The 25,941-nt window shown below is 43.6% G+C and overlaps 1 protein-coding gene across 7 annotated transcripts in view; it reads right to left on the bottom strand.

Moving 5' to 3' along the window:
• SYNE3 (spectrin repeat containing nuclear envelope family member 3) overlaps positions 1-25,941 on the bottom strand; it is a 982,841-nt gene that overhangs the window by 708,606 nt on the left and 248,294 nt on the right. Inside the window, exon 3 of one of the 7 annotated variants that reach the window (XM_069637678.1) lies at positions 24,029-24,122. The exons of the other annotated variants lie outside the window; for them this stretch is intronic. The gene's annotated coding sequence lies outside the window, so the exon portion shown is untranslated. The remainder of the gene's footprint in view (positions 1-24,028; positions 24,123-25,941) is intronic. 7 annotated transcript variants of the gene reach the window in all.

Genomic DNA, 25,941 nt, shown 5'->3' with positions numbered 1-25,941 from the left:
GGTGATGGATCATAGGAGTCGTAGTCCAAAACATCTGGAGAGCCACATGTTTAAGACCCCTGGCTTTACGGAACAGGAAGTAAAATAATACATGAAAGTAACAGGAATATGACGTTCCTGGATCTACATGGGTAGAATAAAAGTAGACTAGAAGATCAACAGCCTGGGAGCATCAAGTTTATGTAGGATGGAATGGTGGCGGTCTGAGTCACCTGAGGAGACAGGGGTATGTTACAGGTCTGACACCTGGTAATCCACTTTACAATAAAAGACAACATGGAGAGAGGTGATGTCTCTATGTGGCCTGTAAATCTGCCGAGATACCACCAAACTGTACTACCATTACTGCCACTTGTTCTGGCGGTATTACTGCCGGATTACAAGTGGTGGTAGGCAGTGTTAGTCCACATTAATTGGAGTCCATAGGTGGATTTCAGCAGTATTACTGCTGGTAGTAATTTTGCTGGTGGTAATATCCCAAATTGTTCTATTTTGGGCGGCATGGTGGAGGAAATACCTCCAGCTTCTTGCTGGAGGATTTTCCTCCACATTTGCCTCAAACTCATAGTTGGGCGGTGCGATAATGTGGCTCTATACGCTATTACCAGTGTTGCCAGTCAGAACTCATTTACCTCAGCAATGTATTCAGTTCTCTGTTTTTTGTCCTGATGCTTAAAATGTGCGATTTGCATTACAAGCTGTGTGCTGCAAACTGCTTCCACTCTAAGCGGGGGAGAAATTAGGACTGTGAGGACTGAGACGGCAGAACTTTTCAACCTTTTGACATCAGGAGCCTTCACTGAGTCCTGGGGGGCATCACCTCCCATGGGACATTGCTTTCTAACATTGGTTCCTCTACATCAGCCTCTTGCTGACATAGAAGGGTTTATAGCTGTTCAGTGGGCATTCAGTGGTTAAGATCTATGCTGGCCTGCCATCTTGTGATAAACGGCAGCTACTAACCTTAAATTTGTCGCCATTGCAAGTCTCACTTCTCCCACGGCAACAGCAGAGCCCGCATGCCAGTGCCTGATAATCCCAAAATTCTCTGTAATTTTATGCAAAGCTGCATTTTTTTTACTCACTGAACGCTGATCAAGTGTTTTAAGTCTGGACTTTATTAACTGGGTGCTTGTAATTGCAGCACAAGCACTCTTTACAATCTAAGCTAGAGGTGTGTTTACAATGTTGATTGTTCCAAAATATATCTCCTAGTGTGCTGCTTTGGGTCAGGTGGCCCCCTTTAAGCTGTACACAATGATACATTGTCTGGTTGATATACTATGTGATTTGTGATTTTATAAAGGAAACTAAGACCACTAGAACTCACCACCCAGAAACTCCCAATCCCACCTTTGGGGGCATTCCTGTGGACATGGGAACACAGAGGAAAGAATGAATAAAAAAGTATTTGCCTTCAAGAGGAAGCTACACCTTTGCAAAGGAACAGTTGGAGCTGGGCAAGCCATCTAGCAACATTAAGGTCCAGCTTTAATGAATACCTCCCTGAAGTAAATGCTGGCATTAATGACTGGGTGATGAAGACTTTTCTGGCAGAAGAGGTGGTGCATCATCCATTTGATGCCCAGGAAGAGCTGATTGAGGTTCAGTCGGGCACTGCTCTGCAATCTGAATTTAGGAACATTGCAGTGGGTGAATTTTGACTGAAGGTAATCCTGGAGTATCCTACATTGGCATGGTCTGCTATACAGTCGCTCTTACCCTTTGGGTCTTACTACTTGTGCGAAATAGGCTTTTCAGCATTGGCTTTTTTACTGACTCCTTCATTTTTTTGAATAAGGAGTGTTTCAAATGAATGTTGAAAACCCGGAAAGTGGGAGTTTTTAAAACATGGAGACAACCATGGCTACAACATTTAGACGCGAGTGCTTCCATCAGTCCCAAACATCACCTGGGTGCAGGGTGAGCCTGGGTAACTGCTTTTTAACATTGTACACTACTTTACCAGAATTTCTGGTAAACTACAATGTTAAACGCAGTTAACACTCTTCCCCCCCCCCAACTCTGAAACCACACTTGATGGCATTATACTTCAGCCAGGATTGCATTATACTTCAGCAGCACATCTGATGTGTCCACTGAAAGGTTTAAGATTAAGCTGCATCCCTAACTCTATCTGGTTACCCAGAGGTAACATCTTAGCAAACGTCACTTGTGGCTGGCCAATCTACAGCAGCACTATTGTAAGTTTGAATTGTTGATGTTTTACTGAACTATGGCACCACACACGTTTTGCTTGGTACTTTTTAATCGGGAAACATCTTTACTTCTCGTTTCCTTGAATTGGGAACTTTTTTTTTTTGGTGGTGGTGGTGGTACTCCACCTTGTAGCTTCTGTTTAGCAAGCATTTCATTCTCCCATCCTAGTTGTGTTGCTGGACGATTATAGAGTGGTGGAGTAGGGGCAGTGATGTCTTACTGGAATGCAACTCGAAGGCTTAAATCTCCTTCTTTCTTGACTTTAGTATATGCAGTGCATGATAGCCAATGTTTCCGCTGTTCTGCGCGTGCCAACACCCGCCCCCCCGCACGCCGTTGCACCAAGTTGGCGACTACATGCAAATTTGCGGTCATATAGCTGCCAGTGATGTCACTTCCTGTATTTGCCCCCCCCCAGGAAATTCATAAGTCGGCTCCCCTGATAACAACCCTTAGGAATTGGCGTAATCCGCTACGAAGCGCTACATTGAAACCAAAATTGCTATTCATCCATAAAGTAGATTTGGAGAGATAGATTATTGTAAAATAATTTGGAAGGGTATACTGTATACAGCATTTTTTAACAGGAAAATACACCTTTCCTCTTAGAGTCTGGCATTCATTGTGCCAATGGCTTTAATTATAGGTGGCCAGGCGAAAATGGAAGATGAAACAGCATCCATGACGATTAACGTGACTGAGCACGTGACTGAGCACGTGAAGGCAGCGCACTTCGGTCCCTCAATGGGCACTACAGATGGAGAATGCCACCCTCTGCTGGGTAAGCACACGTGCTTTGGAATATGAATTCAAGGTGAGTTACCAGGTACTTGGGTGACCCCACAGAAAGTATGCAGATCTATTGTACTCACTCACAGGGACGGGAGCAGAGCAGCGGATCAACCAACAGATTAAGGCTGGCTCCCCCTTCCGCTGCCTAGCCGGTATCCCCTACATCACCCCCCTCTATCACATCCCTCCAAGTCCTTACAAGTGTACTCTTAAAGGAGCGATACCGTGCATAACCTAATCATCAGAGGCACCTTGGTGAAGGGCAACAGGCGTTATAGAAATAGGCACATGAGTCCCCAGATCATCACTTCAATTTACTCTGCGACATACATGTTTAAAATTAACCTTTGCCATCCTGCAGCAACTGTTACAAACTACCAAGAACGGATTGATTACTGGAGGTGTGAAGATGTTCTGCTGTTACGTCAAATACAGGAAAACATAGCAGTCATGCACAATACACTCATTGATGTAACTGAAACTAAAATGTGTGTCTCACTCCCCCTTTCCTTATCCCTCTCCCTAGGAGTATGGGCATGAAGAAGTGTGTGAATGCATGGGCAGAGACATTTGAGTGCATTGACAGAGATGTGTGCACACACGCACGGGTGTGTGTGTGTGCACTTGGATAGGTGTGTATTCATGTAGAGAGGTCTGTGTTTGTGCACAAATAGGCATTTGTTTGTGAGCACTAGCAGCCGCCTTTGCATATGCATAGGTAAGCACAGGTGTGTTTGTTTGTATGTGTGCACATGCAGCAGCGTGTGCACACAGAGTTGTACGTGTGAACGTGCTTGACGATTCACAAGAATGCGTGTGTCAATGCACTCCTACAAAAGTGGTATGGATGCATGTGGTGTGTGCATGCATATTTGCAGGTATGTGTGCGTAGAAGCATGTGGATTTAGAGCAGTGTGCACACACCTCTATGTGCATACAAACAGACATAATATTCACCACACCATTGGTGAGCTGCGTGCTTCTCCTGCTTCTTCTTTTACGAATGACTTGGCTCCATATTTAAAAAAACAAGCGGATATCTTGGCTAAATACTGCTCGCATGCTACATCACCCAGCACGGGCGAATCCTATGGCAAATAGCAAAGTTGCCAAGCCAACAAGGAATTGTGTGTCCTCCTCTGGGGTTGGCAAGTGTTTTGGTGGATCAGACACTCCACCGAGTCCCGATAGAACTCCCATCCCTGGGAACTCTCAACACTGAGCCAGCCCAGGCCGACCATGCGCTCTCTGGCTTCTGTCAGAACAAAGGACACACCATAGACACGTGCTACAAGCATATCTCTGAACCGTGCCTCGATAACCATGAAACCCTGGAATTCCCACTCAACCCTTTGCAGAATGGCCCTAGTTCTCCCCCTTCTGCTACTCGCAGTGAGACTAACACTTCATGTAGTCACACTCCCCAGAATGCCTCCCTGAGTCTCTCCCTTGTGAGCACATGCTCTTTAATGCAGCATGTGGTGGACATTCATGATCTACTCACTGAGACCACACCTGACCTTGCTATAACCGAGACGTGGCTGAACGAAGCGACCCCCTTCAATACCACCCTGGCCATTATGCCTGACTTCCTGATCTCTCGCGCAGATCACCTGCGCCAAAGAGGTGGGGTGTAGCCATTCTATTTAATAAACATCTCAATGTACACATCGTTTCACACGAATCCCCTGAAGACTGTGAAAGCATGATGGTCAAAATAAAAACGAACGAAAATACGTCCCTAACCATCCTTGTTATCTATTGGCCCACCTCGCAGAGAGACCCCTTCCTTTGAGGAACAATTCATTAGCCTGCTCAATAACTTGTCCAAAGCAAACTCCCCTGTGATTGCTCTAGGGAACTTTAACCTCTGGGCCAATGATCCACAGGATAAGCAAGTGGTGCCCCTCCTTTGGTCACAATTGTATTTTCACAAAGGGTTAGTGACCCTTCTCACAGAGGGAGACTTACCCTCGATGGGGTATTAACACATCCCTTGTCGGTTAATTACACCATTGTATCACAATGTCCCTGGTCTGATCACTTTAGTGAACACTAATGTTCTTCCCCCTTCAGCACCGGTGAGACTTACCTGCTGCCAGGGTATCTACCCCTGATCCCTTGAGCAATTCTGATGATCTTGCTTTTCATCTCACTACAAGCATCAATGGTGCCATCAAGGCCCATTCCCCCGAAAAATCGAAGCTAGTAAAACCTGAAGCTAATAGAAACTCTTGGTTTAATTTAAATACCCTGCTTCTCAGACGCTCAAAAAGGTGTGCGGAAAGGGTGTCACGATATATTATGCACCACAAGCAAGTCACGGATCTCTTTCCCTTGCACTGAATGTGGCGCAAAATAAAACCACTTTTTATTTTTACATTCCCACTTCGTTTTTAAGGAGGCCTCCATCCCGTCTCGCACCCAACCTCCTCAAGCACCCTGTGTCACAGTAGACCAGGAACTAGCCGGTGTTATCAATTAATATCTTATTAATTTGTGATTTCATGGGAAAATTGAATAAACAGTTACAATAGCCACCAAGGTGTGGCAACACAAACTTCAGAGTACTTTTAGTCAAGTGGCACACTAAGACAACTCAAACATGTATGGCACAAGGATTTCACCACTACTATCACAGTTCTAAACACCAGGAAAATGAATGCAACTCACAGAAAAGTGCATGCGCACACAAAGGATTCTTGAGTCCCAGCAACCCTCACCCCCGTAGACCTCTAGGCTTATCAGCTTTGAATGGAAGGCAGTGGCTGGGAAACCAGGTTAAAATCGCATTTTGAATGGGGTTTTCAGAAACAGTATGGGGAGCCAGCACCTGAAAGTACATTTGAGCACTAGGTTCCTCTCAATGTAGGGACTGGGCTGCCTTTCAGTTAGGTATTGAACTGCCTAAAGATAATTTGCACTGCTTGCTTCCTTCCCTTGCAGGTTGTGGACCCATTGTGTGCATTTAACCCTTTAGGCCACTTTGTCTTGTATATATGTATTGTAATAAGATCGTATTAGTTTAAAAGTATTACTGTTCATAATCACTGTGTGTTGAAACTCAAAGGCCTTGTATACATGTATTTGTATTTTTAATACATATAAACACCTGACTGGGAGTGATTTGTAAGTGTCCTTTACTCTCTGTGCTCATTGAGGTCTTTCAGTTACCCTCACCCCTCCTGAGACCTAGTCTTGAATGCCGCCAATGCTACCTTGATTGGTCTGGCTTGTCCAGAAGGTTACCCTGTTCCAAGAAACTAGGCTGGCCTTCTGAACCTCTGCCCACCAGATCAAAGTTCAAAAATACATCTTAACAGGCTACATAAAACCAATTACATACATAACCCGAATATACTTCCCAACTAGACACATTTCCCTCACCTTATCTGCTATTTTACTCTTACCACCCCCAACCAACACATGACCCCGCAGTGATCACCAAGCATTCAAGCCAAAACAATCCTTAAATTCTCTTGCCTCTTAACTTCACATTGTCCTACAATTGGCACCCATGTACATTGCACTTTATGCCAGGGTGTGGAATGCTAAGCACTTTAGGTAGCACAACCACTATTACCCAATGAAACTGACCCTCATGAAACACTCACAGCTGCCCGGGAAGTTTGTCTCCTTTGACACACATAAAAGGCATAAAATAAGCAGTGTTGCATTGCAATTTGCTATGCAATTCTGTAGATTTGCTAATTAAATTGACATTTGTGTAGCAAGGTTAGCTATTTAAATTACATTATTCAACGAAACCACTGCTCACCCTGAATTCCTCTCTGGCTCTCAAGGCTTTTGCCACCCTCTTCTCTGTTCACTGCAAGATCAAAGGGGGGATAGAGAGTGCAGTAGTAATCATCTCATTCGCTAGTGCCAAAGGCCTGTGTGGGAGTGCTCCTTTCCATTACCCAGAGCAGGGGTATTTCTAAGGGTGAAGGCACAGTGAGACTAGTCACATGCCCAGACTAAACCCCCAATTAGAGCAAAGTAATGGTACCACAAAATTAGGAAGAATGTTGTCCAATATTGTCACTCTCTCTAATTTAGAATTAAACAGATAGACAATCGGGGAGAGCTGTGACATGCCTACCATGCAAAACCTGCTGCCCCTCCCTTCTTCCCGGCCGAACTGTCTACACTCCCTGATGTTTTTAACTATTGTACAGAATGTCAGATCATCATCCCTGACCAGAAGCTTAGAATAAGCAAGCCCGGACATAGGTGTCTTGTCTATCAGCAACTGCCTGAAACCATGCAGCCATTGGTTTGTAGTACTAATGGTAGGTCTGTAATCACCCAGTCTGGCCTGGGCAAGGGAGGTGCTCAATGAGGTGCACATACATAACTCCTCTTTTTCTCTCCAGGAGGATACAAGGGAGGTAAGCATCAGGTCTTCCCAGCCAGTCAAAAAACCTATCCCTTAAACAGCTTTCATTTACTACCATTACCTCTGCCTATTATTTGATACTTTAGTGAGACCTACTACCTGGACTGTCACAAGTCTCCAAGTCATTGCAAGTGTACTGTGTGGTGGACACGCAAAACATGAGTTCAGACTTAATTTATTCACAAATAAGTCGTGGTTGCGATAAAACGCCTTAAGGTCCAAAAGACTTAACAACATAACTAGAAATACCTGTCAGGGTAAAGATGCCCCCCAAGTTCTCTAAGCTCTGTAAAAGGGATAAAGAACCCAGAAATGTATTGGATCAAACTCACCTCCACAGGGATGGAGCAATCAACAGCCTCTTCATTCAGGTTACAGCCACAGGGATATAACATGCCGCTGCTGTTTTGCCACATATTGTCTTCTGACATATGGGACTCTGGTTGCTATTTGTAATCCATATAGGAGGATGATACCTGGCACACGTCTTTCTAATTAAGCCTATTGCTATTAGTACCCCGGCCCGTAAAACCTGGCTACTAAGAGCATTTTTTTCTGTTCCGAAATGCTCTGGCATTCCAGAACAGAAAAAAAAGGTCAACAAAATGGCCACCGGGGAAGGGAAAATGAATCCGTTTTCCCTTTCCATGGCAACCATTGAAAATGACAGAAAAAAAGTAAACAAACAAAATGGTATCCATGGAAAGGGAGAAGGGACTACAAGTAGTCTCTTCTCCCTTTGCCATTCCAAAAATAGTAAAAACTGTGAACAAAGAAAATGGCCGCCATGGAAAGGGGAGAATGGACTACGTAGTCCCTTCTCCCTTTCCATGATGGCCTGTTGCGGATCGGGAGCGGACGTGCTGGGGACAGAAATGTTCCCAGAGTGCCCGCTCCTGAAATGGACAAAAAAGAAGGTAAGTGGGGTTGGGGGTGCAGGGGGAGGTGGTGCGGGAACAACACTTACCTCGATTCCCGGTGGGGGAAGATGGCCGCCTCCAGCTGTATGGTGGCTCAAAGTGGGGATTACCCTGTTCCGAGCCACCTCATTGGCTGAGTGTCTGTCACACACCCCCGCCAGGGACAGAAAGAAAGGAACGTTAAGGGGGAGAAGAATTTCCCAGTCTGGTAATGTCCTTGCGAGGGCCAATGACATTGCATGTTACAATCTCATTGTCCCTCGCCGGGTACTAATCTGGATTATACCATCCCAGTCCCACTCATAAAGGAAAAAGTGCCAATCCCACTGATAAGTAATGTTGTGCCATTCTCATTTTTAAGGGTTATGTTGGCTTTCCCACAGGAAAACAGTTTTGTCCCTTCAGGTAACTAAGCAGGTCCAGCATCTAGCAAGTCCCCTCAGCCCTCATCACAACAGGTGTGGGAATCCCTGACCTGATTCAGGACCCACAGGACATTTACCTTAATGATAATGATGTGTTATTTATATAGCGCCTTCATCCAAAGCACTTTACAGAGCACATATTTACATACAATATCACCCAACCGAAATTGGTACTCATTTATCGACCTTGGAAGGATGAAAGGCTGAGTTGGCCTTGCCGGGATTCGAACCTACGACCTGCAGATCACACTCAGATTGCAGCAGCGAGCGCTCAACCCGCTGAGCTATCTTACCGGCCTTCCACCCCAATTGCCCCTAAATGCCCCCACCACTATTGCCTAACCCTAACTCATCATCTACATTTTTTGGGGGGATATTCGAGCAGACAACTTCAAGCAAAAATGATTCAAGCTAAGAAAATGATTAACAGACCTACTCCCCTAGATTTGCCGCTTCCCAGACTGTCTGCATCTGGTTAGAATTGTGTGCTAAATTCCTGACTCGTTAGCTGGCCTTACAGCAGCTTCTTCTTCTCTTTTCTGTGTATGGTGATTCAGGTTTCCTTCCTCTCTGGCATGATGGGTCCCACACAATTGGTTCATGGGGCACAGCAATTTTCACAAGAGTGTGTTCAGTCATGAGATGAGTCTACTGTAAATCACTTAGGGTTCAGTGGATGTACCATCAAATGGACTCCTGAGTCCCTTGTGACTATTATTGCATAGGTCCATACCTTCACTGAGCTGGTGCCTCTTGCTTTGATCTCCACTTAATATATAAAAAGGCAAGACACTACAACGCATCCAGGCAATTCGTCCCCTCTCTCCAAGAGAGTGCCACCCCCTTTGAGACTAGTGAGGTGAGCCTGCCAAACTTAATACCCCTATAGGTGACAGGGCAAGTGATCCCACTGATGGTGACCACCCGCCTTAGAGCACAGGAAATCCCTGGAAATAAATATAAATGATCCTTCCTAATCTCAAGATCTCAATATCATTGTGTATGGTGATTCAGGTTTCCTTCCTCTCTGGCATGATGGGTCCCACACAATTGGTTCATGGGGCACAGCAATTTTCACAAGAGTGTGTTCAGTCATGAGATGAGTCTACTGTAAATCACTTAGGGTTCAGTGGATGTACCATCAAATGGACTTCTGAGTCCCTTGTGACTATTATTGCATAGGTCCATACCTTCACTGAGCTGGTGCCTCTTGCTTTGATCTCCACTTAATATATAAAAAGGCAAGACACTACAACGCATCCAGGCAATTCGTCCCCTCTCTCCAAGAGAGTGCCACCCCCTTTGAGACTAGTGAGGTGAGCCTGCCAAACTTAATACCCCTATAGGTGAGAGGGCAAGTGATCCCACTGAGGGTGACCACCCGCCTTAGAGCACAGGAAATCCCTGGAAATAAATATAAATGATCCTTCCTAATCTCAAGATCTCAATATCATTGTTGGCTACATTAGAGTTAAACTGTATAATAACTTGAAACTTTCTGTGTGAATAGCTGGCATGGTTTTTGGCCTCTGTACTCACCGTCCTTGGTCGAAACGAGAGAGCAGTGGGTAATCCCACCCCCTAGCAGAGAGAGAGAGATAAAGAGCCAATCAGAATTGGAAAGGCAGAGAAGAAAAAGCTGATGAGGTGGAGAAGCGGGAGACCTCCCTCTGGGAGGTATGGCAGGGAAAAGGGAACATATGCAAAGCATGGCAGACCCAGCCACAGCCGAGCCTGCAGAACGCCGACAGCTCCTGCCAGGCCAGGAACAGGAAGCAACCAGCCCAGAAGAGTATCAAGGTGCGAACCCCACCCAAGAAGCAGACAACTGGTATTCCGAGAAGCCGGCGCTGAAGTCCCGCCGGATGTCAGTGGGAAGAGAGGGCAAGCTCCGCCCGACATGGAACACCATGGGGAAGCTGGAGAAGCAGTGCTGCGTCGACTGAGCTCATGAATCTCCTGAAGAGCACTGCTTGGTGACCAGAGATATGCGGGGGCTACAGGTCACGAGGAGGCTGGCTATGAGGCCCCATGAGACCCCAAGGTGGGGTGAGAGAAACCAGGCCCCAAGGTGGGGTGAGAGAAACGAGAACCCAAGGCAGGGTGAGAGAAATGAGACCCCAATGTGGGGTGAGAGAAACAAGACCCCAGGTTGGGGTGAGAGAAACAGGAGCCGAAGGCGGGGTGAGCGGAGCCAACCTCCAAGGTGGGGTGAGCAAAACCAGACCCCAAGGCAGGCGAGTGAAACCAGACCCCAAGGCGGGTGAGCGAAACCAGACCCCAAGGCTGCCCAGCGAAACCGGACCCCAAGATTGGGTGAGCGAAACCAGACCCTGAGGCAGGGTGAGCGAAACCAGACCCTGAGGCAGGGTGAGCGAAACCAGACCCCGAGGCGAGGTGTGCAAAACTAGACACTGATCCTGGATGAGCACAAGCAGACCTGAGACTGGGTGAGCAAAACCAGACCGTGAGGCTGGGTAAGCAAAAGCAGATCCCTAGGCAGAGTGAGCAAAACCAGACCCAGAGGCAGAGTAAAGACCAGGAACTGCTCAGGTGGAGGGAACACCAGGAGTTTACTTGGTAAGGAACTCAAGAAGAACACTCATAGTGGGCACAGGAGCGAGAGGTCCCCAAGTGAGAAGGATGACAAAAGACATTTTTGTGTACTTGTTTGGACTGTGCCTCAGGAACCCCTATTGATAGAGATACACCAGATTGTGGGGGGTGGTCAGAAACCATCCACTGTTCTTTTATTTCGGCAAGGGCCCTACCTTTGTTGAATACATGTTTTTAAATGTTGTTTTATTGATATTGATGTAAAGTCTATTTTATATTTGTGTAAATGTTCTTGATGAACTAAAACAAATATTATAAATAAATAAATGTTTTTCTTCTGTAGTGGCATGAATAGAACTCAGGTTAGCATAGGATTCCAGTTGGAACAAGTGGGAAGGCGTCCTGCCACTTCCTTTTGGGCCGTTTACCTACGTGTTTTGGTAAAGGCTAAATTCTTTCGCATGTTAAATATGGCAGTGGCTTTTTTATTTGGCTGACTGTCATAGGTATTCTAAAAAGACGAGCAAGAAAAGCCCTTCAAGAGTGCATCATAGCATGCTTTTATTATTTTGCTAATGCTAATAGGTGCACAAACATATTTTACACATTTAGAATTTTTTTCAAGAAATACTGCTATTTCATAGTATACATTTTAGATCAAAATACATTCATTTTGTTTTAGAAATGTATTAAAAAAGAAAGAGTGATTGTTAAACATAATTGTGGCAGACATTCAGCAAATACAACATATCTAACACATATAGTGCACAGAGTCACCATCAATCATGTTTTTTTGTGTCTTGGGTGGATCATATATGCAAGACAGCATGGAGTCTGTGAGCTCTAAAAGAGACAGGGACCTAGTCGTTGGTCAACGTCAGGAATCAGATCAGGTAATGAAACGGGATTGTGGGAATGAAGCCCTCAAGGTTATGTAAACCCGTGACGTTTCGGCAATGAGCCTTCTTCTTGGGCCTCGACCTGGTCTCCCCTGTGTGTAGAAGAGAGGGAGAGAATGAAAAGGAGTTTTAAGTAAAAATGGGGGGCAAAACTTGCTGTAGAGTTCATCTCAGAGGAGGGATGAGTCTAGTGCTAGTCTGACCTGCATGCATTAAAAACTAATTGAGACCAAATAGGGGTACAACCGTGAAGTTGTCCTATCGCTTGCTGGCACTTGAATACTGACCTGGACGGAAGTCCGGGGTTTAAATTGGCTTCTCGATGATGAGGATGGGGAGTTCAATTGAACTGTCCCGACATCAGGGCTTAACAAGGAGAGAGTTGAAGGTAGATGTTAAATCTACTGGAAATGCTAAAAAGTGGAAAAGGAAATGGAGACAGAAAACAACAATGTGTGTTTCAGTGAGGTTGGAATACAAATACGCATTCCACTGCTAATCATATGTCTCGAGAAGTGACCATGCAGTACCTGGGGCACAATGATGTGCTGCCCGCAGCAGATAGTGGGCTGGATGCTGTGGGGAAGCAGTTCTTTGTTCGAAGTGCCTTGATGATAGGTTGCAGGCTGGGGAGCACAGTCAGGCAACCGGTGTCAGGGTACTGGAACCAGCACTGAGCCATTCCTTAGTATTGCTGTGTTACCCTAGGTGGAGATAGAACAGTGAAAGATTAGTAATGGCGCTGAGGTGTGTTAGGAGGATACACACATGCGGCTTGGTACGCCCGTGGCCCTCAACCCGTTTGTGTGGGTTGGTGCTGAGGATCGGGTCGTGGGGCCAGGAACGCAGGAACAGAGTCTGCCGTTCCCGATCTCCACGTAAGCTGCCTGCCAGGGGACTCTCACCTGTAAATGTCTTGCGCCGAGTGTATTCTTTGCTCGGGGCTACTGCAACTGTAGCGGCTCGCGTCGCTGCGGTGGGGGAACTGAGCTGTGTCTGTAAATGTGAAGCGCGCATGTGCAGGAGACATCTGTCTGAATCTCCGCACATGCGCACTTCGTGTGGTGTTCGCAAGTTGTCATGGCACCCGTGTGTGTCGGTGAACTTGCGTGGAAATGTACTTGGGGAGACAGTCGTGGGAGGCCTTGGCCTGTCTTGGATGGTGTCAGTTCGCCTTAAAAAACGGAGAGACGTGTGAGTAACAATTCTAGTGGAGGGTGATTTGTGTACAACTCTAACATTTACAAATAACGACAGGATAAACATCCTTGTTGTTATTAGAGTATATCATTGGAGGCAGCCACTAGGTTTCAAAGGCATACATTTACTCAGATACAATACAGTGTTGGTATACAGAGTGTAGTGTTGAAAAACGACACTTATTTTGCCATTCGGATACCTCAAGTTCGGGTTCATCAGATGATCCATCTCAAGCAACAGGCAGACGCCAACAAGGAGGATATCTCCATCCACCACCCCCTCAGGTCCCTTTTTTAGGGAGAGGGGGCCCCAGAGGCCGATACTGGGGCCCGCCGCCACCTTTGCCCATGCCCATGCCCTACTACCCTTTCAACTATCCACAATGGAGCCAACCACCCAGAGGGCGCCGCAACAAACGGAGACCATAGAAGATATACCTATCTTTAACCTTTCAGGGACCATACTATCTAAAGCGGAAATACAGGTCCTAACTAAAGGACTCTCATTTGTCCCTTCAACCAGAACAAACTGGTTCTAACTAGATCAAGAAGTTTCAACTTTCTTCAGAACCATAAGACGAAATGTATTCTTCCAAGACAAGGAACCATTGGAACAAGATGAAGATTCAGGTCTAAGAGTGCCCTCCAACTTCAACCCGAGAGAAAATGAGGTTGCGCCCCATATTATCCATTTTGAGAAATGTGTCAGAAAGGAGATTTCCAAACTACAGGACTCAACCACGACAACAAGACCAAATCTATCTAAGGATGAACACAAAGCCCTCAAGCAACTGACCTCTAACAACCAAATTGTCATCAAAATGGCTGACAAGGGAGGAGGGATAGTAGTGCAGAGCCTTGCCCAGTACAAAGACATGGTCTATAATCTTTTGGATATCACTACCAATTACAAAAAACTTAGAAGAGACCCTACCAAGGAAATTAAGATCAAGATACAAGAAGCCACAAAACTTGCCTTTCAACGAGGGTGGATCTCAGAAAAAGAGAACATTTTTCTCAACACCTCAGAGGGAAGAACACCGGCATACTACGCCCTACCAAAAATCCATAAAAACCAACAAAACCCACCAGGCAGACCTATTGTATCAGGTTGTGGGTCCATTCTTGAACCACTATGCACATTTGTAGATTATTTCCTGAAACCTTTGAGCCAGGAAACCCCTACTTACCTAAGGGACACCATGGCCACAATCGCTATCTTTGAAGATCTGACATTCAATCCAACGAGGGATCTTATGGTTACAATGGACATCGCGAGTCTCTACACGAGCATCCCCCAAGATGCAGCCTTGGAATGCATCCACCATCATCTTATACATCATATGAGACAAAGCCGAGTCCCAGCTAACTTTATAGTGGAATTGTTAGAATTGGCCCTCACAAACAACTTTTTCTCATTTGATGAGAACTTCTATCTACAGGTCAGTGGGACCGCGATGGGAGCAGCCTTTGCCCCCAGCCTGGCGGTAATTTACATGTCAGAATACGAACAACAACATATTCTAAACCTACATAATCCATTCAGAGACCAGATTGTGCATTGGTACCGCTACATCGATGACATTATCTTCATATGGCAAGACATCGATACACCAGTTGAGAACTTCCTACACTGGCTGAACCAACGAACAGAGGATATCGAATTCACACTCTGCAAAAGCACCCAGATGATCAACTTCCTTGATTTGGAAATCAGTGTCAAAGAGGAAAAACTGATAAGTTCCCTATAAAGGAAAGAAACAGAGAGGAACACTTTACTGCACTACAGAAGTAATCACCCCAGGAACCTGAGAAACAACCTACCATTTGGTCAATTTCTGCGGCTCAGGCGGAACTGCACAAATTTGGAACAGTATAAAGAGCATGCCACCATTTTGAAACATAAACTCCTGAGCAGAGGATACCCCAAAAAATGTATTCGGAATACCACTAAGCGTGCACAATACACTCCTCGTGAGACTTTACTCACCCCCAAAGCACGCAACACAGAAAGTGAACAACTAATGACCTGTGTAACCACCTTTGGCCCAAATACGACCAAACTTAAGACCATCATTAAGAAATATTGGCCATTGGTACAACTGAGCCTCCCGAATGAACCCACCCCAAGAATGGCCCTCAAGAGAGGCAAAAATCTGAAGGACATGCTAACTCATGCTAGGCTCAACAAAAAATCTCAAAGGACCAGACTTTGGAACATGAGGGAAATAGTGGGCCACCACCCATGTGGTACATGCAATGTCTGCAAATTCACAAGAAAAACAACATCATTTCAAACAGAAGGCAAGGAGTGGAAGATCAGACACTTTTCTAACTGCAAAACTACTAATGTGATATATATCATCGAATGCCCTTGTGGGCTCAGATATGTTGGCCAAACACAGAGGCAGGTTAACAAGAGAATTGGCGAACATCGCTCCAGGATCCGATGCCGAGTTCATTCAGCACCATTAGTCTCTCACTATATGGAATACCAACATAGTGCAGATGACATACTTTGGTGGGTGGCTGACACGATTGTCAATACCACCAATGCATCCAATGCCCTAAGTCATAAAGAATCCTGGTGGATCTTCAAACTTAAAACCATAACGAAGGGCCTCAACAAAGCCATACCAACCACCTATGGATGAGCTGGGCCCCCTTAACCTAAACCCAAAGGCCTACATCTCACAGGTTTCTCTGCCTAGCCAGATGTTACTAGATGTGCATATACTCCCTAGGTATAATTTGCCCCTACTTAAGCATTCTGGGGCCTCACATTAGTACACTCCTTCATGCACATCCATATGATGCTACTATGATAAGAATGCATATGAAAATGCGCTGTCATTTTGTCAGGACAAAATAAGTGTTGTTTTTCAACACTACACTCTGTATACCAACACTGTATTGTATCTGAGTAAATGTATGCCTTCGAAACCTAGTGGCAGCCTCCAATGATATACTCTAAAAACAACAAGGCTGTTTATCCTGTCGTTATTTGTAAATGTTGGAGTTGGACACAAATCACCCTCCACTAGAATTGTTACTCACACGTCTCTCCATTTTTTAAGGCGAACTGACACATTCCAAGACAGGCCAAGGCCTCCCACGACTGTCTCCCCAAGTACATTTCCACGCAAGTTCACCGACACACACGGGTGCCATGACAACTCGCGGACACCACACGAAGTGCGCATGTGCGGAGATTCAGACAGATGTCTCCTGCAAATGCGCGCTTCACATTTACAGACACAGCTCAGTTCCCCCACTGCAGCGACGCGAGCCGCTACAGTTGCAGTAGCCCCGAGCAAAGAATACACTCGGCGCAAGACATTTACAGGTGAGAGTCCCCTGGCAGGCAGCTCACGTGGAGACCGGGAACGGCAGACTCTGTTCCTGCGTTCCTGGCCCCACGCGCCGATCCTCAGCACCAACCCACACAAACGGGTTGAGGGCCACGGGTGTACCAAGCCGCATGTGTGTATCCTCCTAACACACCTCGGCGCCATTACTAATCTTTCACTGTTCTATCTCCACCTAGGGTAACACAGCAATACTAAGGAACGGCTCAGTGCTGGTTCCAGTACCCTGACACCGGTTGCCTGACTGTGCTCCCCAGCCTGCAACCTATCATCAAGGCACTTCGAACAAAGAACTGCTTCCCCACAGCATCCAGCCCACTATCCGCTGCGGGCAGCACATCATTGTGCCCCAGGTACTGCATGGTCACTTCTCAAGACATATGATTAGCAGTGGAATGTGTATTTGTATTCCAACCTCACTGAAACACACATTGTTGTTTTCTGTCTCCATTTCCTTTTCCACTTTTTAGCATTTCCAGTAGATTTAACATCTACCTTCAACTCTCTCCTTGTTAAGCCCTGATGTCGGACAGTTCAATTGAACTCCCCATCCTCATCATCGAGAAGCCAATTTAAACCCCGTACTTCCGTCCAGGTCAGTATTCAAGTGCCAGCAAGCGATAGGACAACTTCACGGTTGTACCCCCATTTGGTCTCAATTAGTTTTTAATGCATGCAGGTCAGACTAGCACTAGACTCATCCCTCCTCTGAGATTAACTCTACAGCAAGTTTTGCCCCCCATTTTTACTTAAAACTTCTTTTCATTCTCTCCCTCTCTTCTACACACAGGGGAGACCAGGTCGAGGCCCAAGAAGAAGGCTCATTGCCGAAACGTCACGGGTTTACATAACCTTGAGGGCTTCATTCCCACAATCCCGTTTCATTACCTGATCTGATTCCTGAAGTTGACCAACGACTAGGTCCCTGTCTCTTTTAGAGCTCACAGACTCCATGCTGTCTTGCATATATGATCCACCCAAGACACAAAAAAACATGATTGATGGTGACTCTGTGCAATATATGTGTTAGATATGTTGTATTTGCTGAATGTCTGCCACAATTATGTTTAACAATCACTCTTTCTTTTTTAATACATTTCCAAAACAAAATGAATGTATTTTGATCTAAAATGTATACTATGAAATAGCAGTATTTCTTGAAAATAATTCTAAATGTGTAAAATATGTTTGTGCACCTATTAGCATTAGCAAAATAATAAAAGCATGCTATGATGCACTCTTGAAGGGCTTTTCTTGCTCGTCTTTTTAGAATACCTATGACAGTCAGCCAAATAAAAAAGCCACTGCCATATTTAACATGCGAAAGAATTTAGCCTTTACCAAAACACGTAGGTAAACGGCCCAAAAGGAAGTGGCAGGACGCCTTCCCACTTGTTCCAAGTATTATTAGCTCTTTAGTCCTTCCACTTATACATGAGCTTATCCTTCAGTTATAAAAATAGCATAGGATTCCAGACATAAGGCTTTTCTTGTTTTGTAAGACATCCTGACAAGCACCCTTTTGGGTTTTCCTTTAAAGAGTATAGGAGAGAAATTTAGGATTAGGGAAAGCTTAGGCTGTGTGATTTATGATAAAGAAACATTCTGCCAAAATGCCAGCCTCTCTGTCTCCTGGTTCTGATCTACCCCAAAAACTTAATAGCTGGAGTAATGTTTCAGCTCTGCCTTCTATATCCATTCTTAGACCACATCACTGAGGTCAGGACACAGCAGGGAATTTGGATATAGGCTCTGCACATCCCACACTAAACCGTCTCCAGGTAGCCCACAGCACATGCTAACTTTCCTGGGCTGCAGTGTTCTATCCTAGCTTTAGGACAAAAGACAGGGACCCGACTTCACCAAAACAGCTACTATAAATGTGATTCTAAACCGAACCATGAAGGCCACAAGACTTCCCGCAGAGACTCCTAAAGACTTGAAACATCTGCAATGGATCTGTGTCAAATCATACGAACAGGCAGCAATGCTTGCATAGTAACACTAGTGAGGAGCGTATCTGAAAACCCCAGCACAGAACACAAACAGCTCCGGTTAGCTACCAAATCTGTGAATTCCTTCAGCACACCAATGCAACACCTGCAAAATAACCCTCAACTGTTAACTGTTTGTTTGCTTTCCTTGATGTTTGCTTGCTTAACATGCAAACCATGGGTTGCTTTTTTGAAGAACATCAAAAGGTACATTGCAGCATGTTTAATAAACTGCCCAATGACTAGGCAAAAGTAACCTATCACACACATTCTTCTTTAAACTATAGTAGTAGAACCTAGAGGAGATTTTTTAGGCTTGCATGGAATTGCATTCTGGCATTAGAATGACAAACCCCCCTAAGCATTTACCAGTTCAGTAATCAACATTGTGCTCCCTTTTCAACCTTGCACTCCATACATCAAAGACTCACCCAGTATCAGCGTGGTGGAGTAACTCACCTACAATCTCACTGTCACACACACAGCAGGTGCTTCAAATCTGCACCCATCAACACATCTCGATTCACACACACCTTCTCCCTCTACTCCAATTTACCACAACCCTACTTTCTTACAGAATCTAGTGCCATGTAGCTGCCAAAATGGCAGAAGTCGAGCCATGCAAGGCCCAGTGTCAGTATATTACATATGCATTGCATTAACTGTGGTGCTCCATTTATGATGGTGTTGCTCCAGTCCTATTGTTTTTACTTAATACGTATCTATAAGAAAATTATAGAATAAAAGCTATTAATACAAAAGAAAGCAATAAGTCCATACCTTGATTAGGCTAACACAGTCATAAATTTGCAAGCGTTCGTGGTCTTCACCACCTCTTCAGGCAGATATGAAATTAAACATCTGAAAAACATTGCAGCCCCTTCTGGAATGGCTCATTGGTGTCTGTCTAACTGTTTTGTAGCTTTTTCAGAGAGGCATGCATTGCAGATGTTGACCGGCCGCAACATATTGAAGCATTTAAGGTTTGAATGGTACTGCACTAAGTGGGCAGGGGTCAGTGGCACTAAAGAAAAGAGCGACAGCTCACCCTGCTAGAGTGCTCTCAGGAAGCCAAGCAGGGATAAAAAAAAGTGACAGTCTTGGTACGTGCAGTCCTGTTGAAGCTTGGCATTCGCCAGGCCAGTCCTTTTGCAAGATCAGTTGCGGCATAATCAAACACGCATCAGGCATGTGCCTCAAGAAGGCCAGTAGCGAGGACACACAATCAGTCATGTGTTAGGCCTTTGACTCGTGGAGCTCATTGTGGTAAGGTTGTGTCAAATACCATATTGGAATTCTGTTTCATCACAACCAGGAAAAAGGGTTGAGTCTAACATTGGGACAGGCACCCCAAAGGCCTGTGTGAAGCTTGGGGGGCTGGGGCTTTTTGAGGGCTGATAGAGCCGAGTTAGAACGAGTCTGTCAAAGAGCTATTGCCTTAGAGAGGCTGGTGGGGCTGGTGCATCTCTCAGGTAGAAAAGTCCATTTACTAGAGCTCCTAAAATGTCAAAATACTTGGAGATTCTTCCTTGCAAATGGAAATCCATCACAGTGGTTCCACGAGCAGCAGAGACAGACCGCTTGATTGGAAAGGGTCGTTGTGGGCATATGGCGGGTACACGGGCAGATAGGGCAGGGAGGATAAACATTCCTGCCTCCTGAGCAAGTCTGTCGGTGTGTTCTCCTCCAGAAAGCCCCACGCCCGAACCTCAACAAATCTGATTTCCTGTACTTGTCCACACTCATTTACTGTACAATTGAATCTCGCACACCACAAGACTATAATCCTAAAACATATACGTTAAAATGTTTTATGAAATATGCATCCCTTTCTCTCCAGAAGTTCAGTAAAAAGATATTCAAATATTAAGTTACTTAGCTAAAGGAAACATGGTCTATTTCTCCATTTACTTTAAATGGATTTACATGTTTTTCTAAAGCAGTGCAAAAAAGTAGTCATGGTTGTAACTACAGTGGTTTATGTATTCCTATTGCAACATGTCAAGATTGGCAGGCTTAAGAGATTGCTTTTTCATATGCCAAACACTATGCTCTAATGGGAGAAGTGGGTAATAATTGAAACATATTCTCGATTATTGTTTTAAATGCGTGCTCCAACAAGTCTCCAGATGACTGCCATAAGAAATTAGATTTATGGATGGTAGTAGGTATAAAAACCGTCAACCAAGACAAACTTTATTCTTCTTCTTGGGGAAAACTTTAATGCAAAAGTAGGGAAGCCCTCCCCGCCACCCCCACCAGAGGGGCTTTAAATTTGAATCAAGATCTAGCCTGGGATATTCCACCAATTGAATCAAGTGATATTAGGTGTGATAAGGAAGGCCTTCACTAACAAAATCTTGTGTCTGAACAGGAACTTCTACTATTAATTGAACAAACACCTTGTGATAAATTAGCTCAATTAACCTATATAAATAGTCATACAACCTCTATATTACATTATTTTGCTATAGAGTCTGCAATGTAGGACTTGAGTAGAGATTTGGACGTTTTACTACTACAAGCTGATAGTGTTCACAATTTTCTCGTCCTTACCATCTTCATTTCTTCCTACTCGACGAATGATAAATGTAGGTCAAGGGTAATAAGGAAGCAGAGGTTGTTTGTTTGGAACTGGACATGTTTTAAATGGGAAAAAGGTATCTCTAATGAAATATTATCCAGACCTATTGCAGGTGCAACTAATTAATTGTTAGCTTTTCAACACATTTTATCAAAAGTCAATTCTATGTTTACAAATAATCCGCTTTTATTAGTCAGACAACAAAAGGTGTGAATTGCTGGTAGTCTTAAGAATGTAGAATAGCAAATAACAAGCTGTGTTTCTGTCCATGTAGTGCTTCAAGGGATACAATGATTATTGCTGCCAAAACGGAATCTTATAGAAAACAGTGCAGTGAAGCAAAGGATAAGTGGGTCCAGTCTGTGTGTGACAATTTAGCTAATGCAGTTTATGCTAACAGGTCTATATCTTTTTAGAAATGAGTTGTCACAGGCTCAAATTTACCACTTGTGAATGGCTTATCGACAAATATAAGATGTATGGTCTGGGTGGATATGTTTCCGAAATATATAATCCAGTTAATTCTTGTCCCTAGACTAATGATATTTCCTTATCAAAACTATGCATACCAGAGACAAATCTCCCTTTACTGACCTTTAAATTAGAAAAGTAATAATTTCTTACCTTCCCACAAAAGTGGAACACCTGATGCCATGCTGCAAGATCTCTTAAAAGTCAATGTTGATTTCTGGGTTGCCCTACTGTCCAATGTTTTTAATAGCTTTCAGAGAGTAGGCCTGGTACTGGATAGTTGGCGGCTTTCCCTGTTAGTATTCAAAGATGGGATAGACACCACAATCCTATTGTCCTTTCTCCCTTACACCTCTTCTAAAACTTTTGGGAGATTGACCTTCCATAGATTGAATAAGTGGGTCTCTCTCTATGTTTTGCCTTCATCCCCAGACGGATTTAGGAAGGGATGTGGCACAAGGTAACAGGTACTTCTCTTTTATTTACTGCTATCTAAATATCAAATTCTTATGGGGGTTCCTATTTATTGAGCTTTTATGGAGCTTAGCTCAGCATTTGACATGGTTAACAGGGGAAGTGTTGGGATTGTTTGGAAGACCTGGCAGTATCACAAGATATTCTGGAACTGAATAAATTGTTATATAGGGACACATATGCTTGTCGAATTATATGGATGAATGTATCTATCAATTCTGTTAGGGCAACATTCCCCAATGTAATGCCCCCTCTGGCATAGTTCCACCCTACAATTCTAAGCAATTAACAGATAATGGTTTTGTCAGTATTCAAAAGAATTAAGTAACTTTAACTAAGGTGGATTCCAGCTTTGTATCATGGAAAATATGTATAGCAAAAATCAATAAACAACCAAAAAAACTGAAATTACCTGCCTATATGATCTCACTCTTATCAGTCCATACAAGCATTCATTCTAAAAGTGTACCTATAGATATGCTGTATTCTAAAAGATACTAGGTGCATTCACATTTCTATTGTACATTTGCTTCAATCTAAATACCAGTTTCTTCAATTATAACATTCTAATATGAAGTGTTTAAAACATTACATTTTCTCAAGTATCCAAACTGGTATGGTATCAGAGAAACTTACTTGAACAATTAACTTTTAGAGTACACTTACAATCAAACTTGACTCCCCTATGCAGGTGTGAGGTAGAACATGAATAGGGTATGTGCAAGTCATTTAAATCTATACATGGCCAGCTCGCATTAGTCTCCTGCATGTTTCAACTCGAAGTAATGCTCTCAGGGATCTGTTTACTCTGTTCTGAATATATATACTTGCAATTGTCTCAAAATATGAGTTTGTTACTTTCAGTCTATATCTCTGTGTGCAAGTCTTTGAATACAGCTGTGTGTGCAGCTTTAAATGAAACTTGTTTGTGTGCACTGCTTTCAGCGGGCCCATGTGTAGTTTTCATCCTACATGCATTTTCGAGCTGGAGATATATTATTCCGCCGTAACATGTACAATTTTTTTTTAAAACTGCCCTTCCATATTACACACACTTTTGCTTGTGCATCTAAAGATAAGGGACTGCCTGGGTTAACACTTTGCACACATTTTTATTTTTTATTTTATTGTTAATCAATTACATTTAACAAAATTTACTGAAATACAGAATCAAGATATTTTAAAAAGTACAATTTTCGAATCACTTTGTTGCAATTTCAAGAAAATCATTTCATTACATTAAAATAAAAAATAAAATGTCTTACAATGTATGCATTTTCTTATTTGATAGAATTAATTCTCTATTCTCATAAGCAAACATCTAATCTACGACTATGGCCTCCTCTGGTTGTGTTAATTTATAGCATCACATTAGGCAATTGTGTTTCACGGCAATATTATGGCCCAAAATGACTCTTCACTGGCTTCAGCCACTACTTATATTTTAAATGTTACTTACTGTTATACAGGCAATTCTGCATTAAAGTGGCAATAAAAGGCATTCAGTTTTAAATTCTGTTTCGCAATATTAAGTACACTAGTCTTTAAAGAAATAACATCTCACTTTGTGTTCAATATATCAAGATGAGCACAGGGCATTTAAATACCAGCCCATGTGTTCTTGTTCTCAAATTGCATTCCCCTGGATTCTCTCTGCCCTTTATTTTCCCAGATGTATCCTGGTCAATCTATATGGACAGTTTGGAGTTTATTGGAGTTTAATTTACCTTTTGAAATGTGTCTTCTGGTTTTGGAGACTCAGCTGGGGACTCAGTCAGTCTGTGATCCTTCCATCAGCAACCCCTCTTTTCTGATGGCTACCTGGAAACCAATTTCCAAACATAGACTGGTCATCGTTATCTTAATGTGCTCATCTAAAATCTGTATGGGTCAGTCCTTTAAATGGGGCAATCTCTGCTCTCCCATCTCCAGTTGGTTCCAAAACCTCTAATGTTATCTCCTGATATTCCATAATCTATGCCCTGTGTGCATGCAATGATATAGCTTTCTCACTTCTTGCCTACCTTGTGACTAGGTGTCATTTTCCTAGTCCCATGACACACAGAAAGGGAGGGGTGAATCACCCCAATATTAAAATGCCTGTATCGGTTGTTGTGGCCTCATTTTGGATCTGAAGATGTGAGATTAATGAAATGAACATAACTAGATTATGGAGATCGGTGCACACAATTATACACTTGAATGATTGCTCTGTGATCATGGCATGATACATAAACGATTGCATATTTTTATAGATATTACTTACAGCTGCAAAATGGGATTGGCTTTGTGTCAATCTGAGATTGAACCGCGATGCAACACATTTATAAAGATTACATTTCTGATGTTAAAATTGCATATCTGTTCTATTAGATTTTGCAAGTGAATAGTTTCTTATTCTGGACACTAGAGGCCACTGTTTACAAATCCCCAGCTCCTTCTCCATTACAATATGAGTAACCTGTCAATGCAAGGTTTTTTCTGTGTTTGCATGGAAATCCATAACCATTCACTGGACCTGAGTTTATTGTTTTTTTATGAGCCTATCTGAAATTAAATATGCCCAGATCCATTAAGTGACATCTGGCAGTGTGTTTATGGGGTTGTTTCCTCAGCAACAAATGTCTGCACAGGAGATCAGTGGTTCCGTGTGGGTTCTGCTAACTCCAGGTTTTAAATACTCAGTGTTTCAAAATGAATTACAGGGAAGGCAGAATGAAAGTATTTTCAGTGTTAATTCCTGTATGACACTACATCTTTCATGATTTTGATTAAAATGAAACATATGCAAATCTCGTCACTGAACTTGCAAACAGTGGTGTTTCACATAAGGGTGCATTGGTTTTATATTTTACAGCATTTAGTACTCCAAAACACCTAGTAAAGATGGTCATTAAATACAAAATCACATTTAAAATCACTTACTAGCCCCCGGGATCCCTCTCTCAGGTTGCCAGGACACGGCCACTGCCTTTGGATACAGACCCTGGTGGTGGACCAGTGCGGGAGGATCCCCTGGGCGGGGGATCTTCGGGGTGTGCGGTGAGTCAAGCAATGGTTAGATGCAGTATCCCCCCTTTACCCTTCCCATAACCCATCCTATTTTATAGGATTCTCCTACGTTCCAACCAATGTTCCCACTAATTATTTTTGTACAAGTGCAGAACTGGTTGCCTTTCGTGCACACTTTATTTTCCATGTGTGCAACTGACTAACGAGGTAAACCACTTTGCGAGCATGCCTTGTTAATGAGTTACCATCTCGAAAGAGTTTAGAAAGGAATTTCCCTTTCCCAACCACTGCAATTCTTTACAAATCTGTGTACAAGGTGCATCTTACAGCTCCTTTTCCAAACACATAAACTAAAAAAAAATGGTATATGTGATTATAAAGAGAATTTAACAACCAGTTCAAGATCTCAATATCTGCCACAGTAGCTAGCAAATGTACTCCTGTGTAGAGAAAAATGTGTGCTTTATGCCAGTCGAAAAACACTCATGTGTATTACAAAAAACAAATATCGCTTTTAATAACTGCTGTGGCTGTCAAAAAATCAGACTGGATACAATATTTGCAGATGGAATAATGGCAAACAAAAGGAATGGGACAATAAAACATGCCAATTGGAGTTCATGTGCCA

This window comes from Ambystoma mexicanum, chromosome 14 (assembly GCF_040938575.1).
Source record: "Ambystoma mexicanum isolate Mex_15411 chromosome 14, UKY_AmexF1_1, whole genome shotgun sequence".
NCBI classification, from domain to species: Eukaryota; Metazoa; Chordata; class Amphibia; order Caudata; family Ambystomatidae; genus Ambystoma; species Ambystoma mexicanum.
This window is presented reverse-complemented; position numbering and strand designations above follow the sequence as displayed.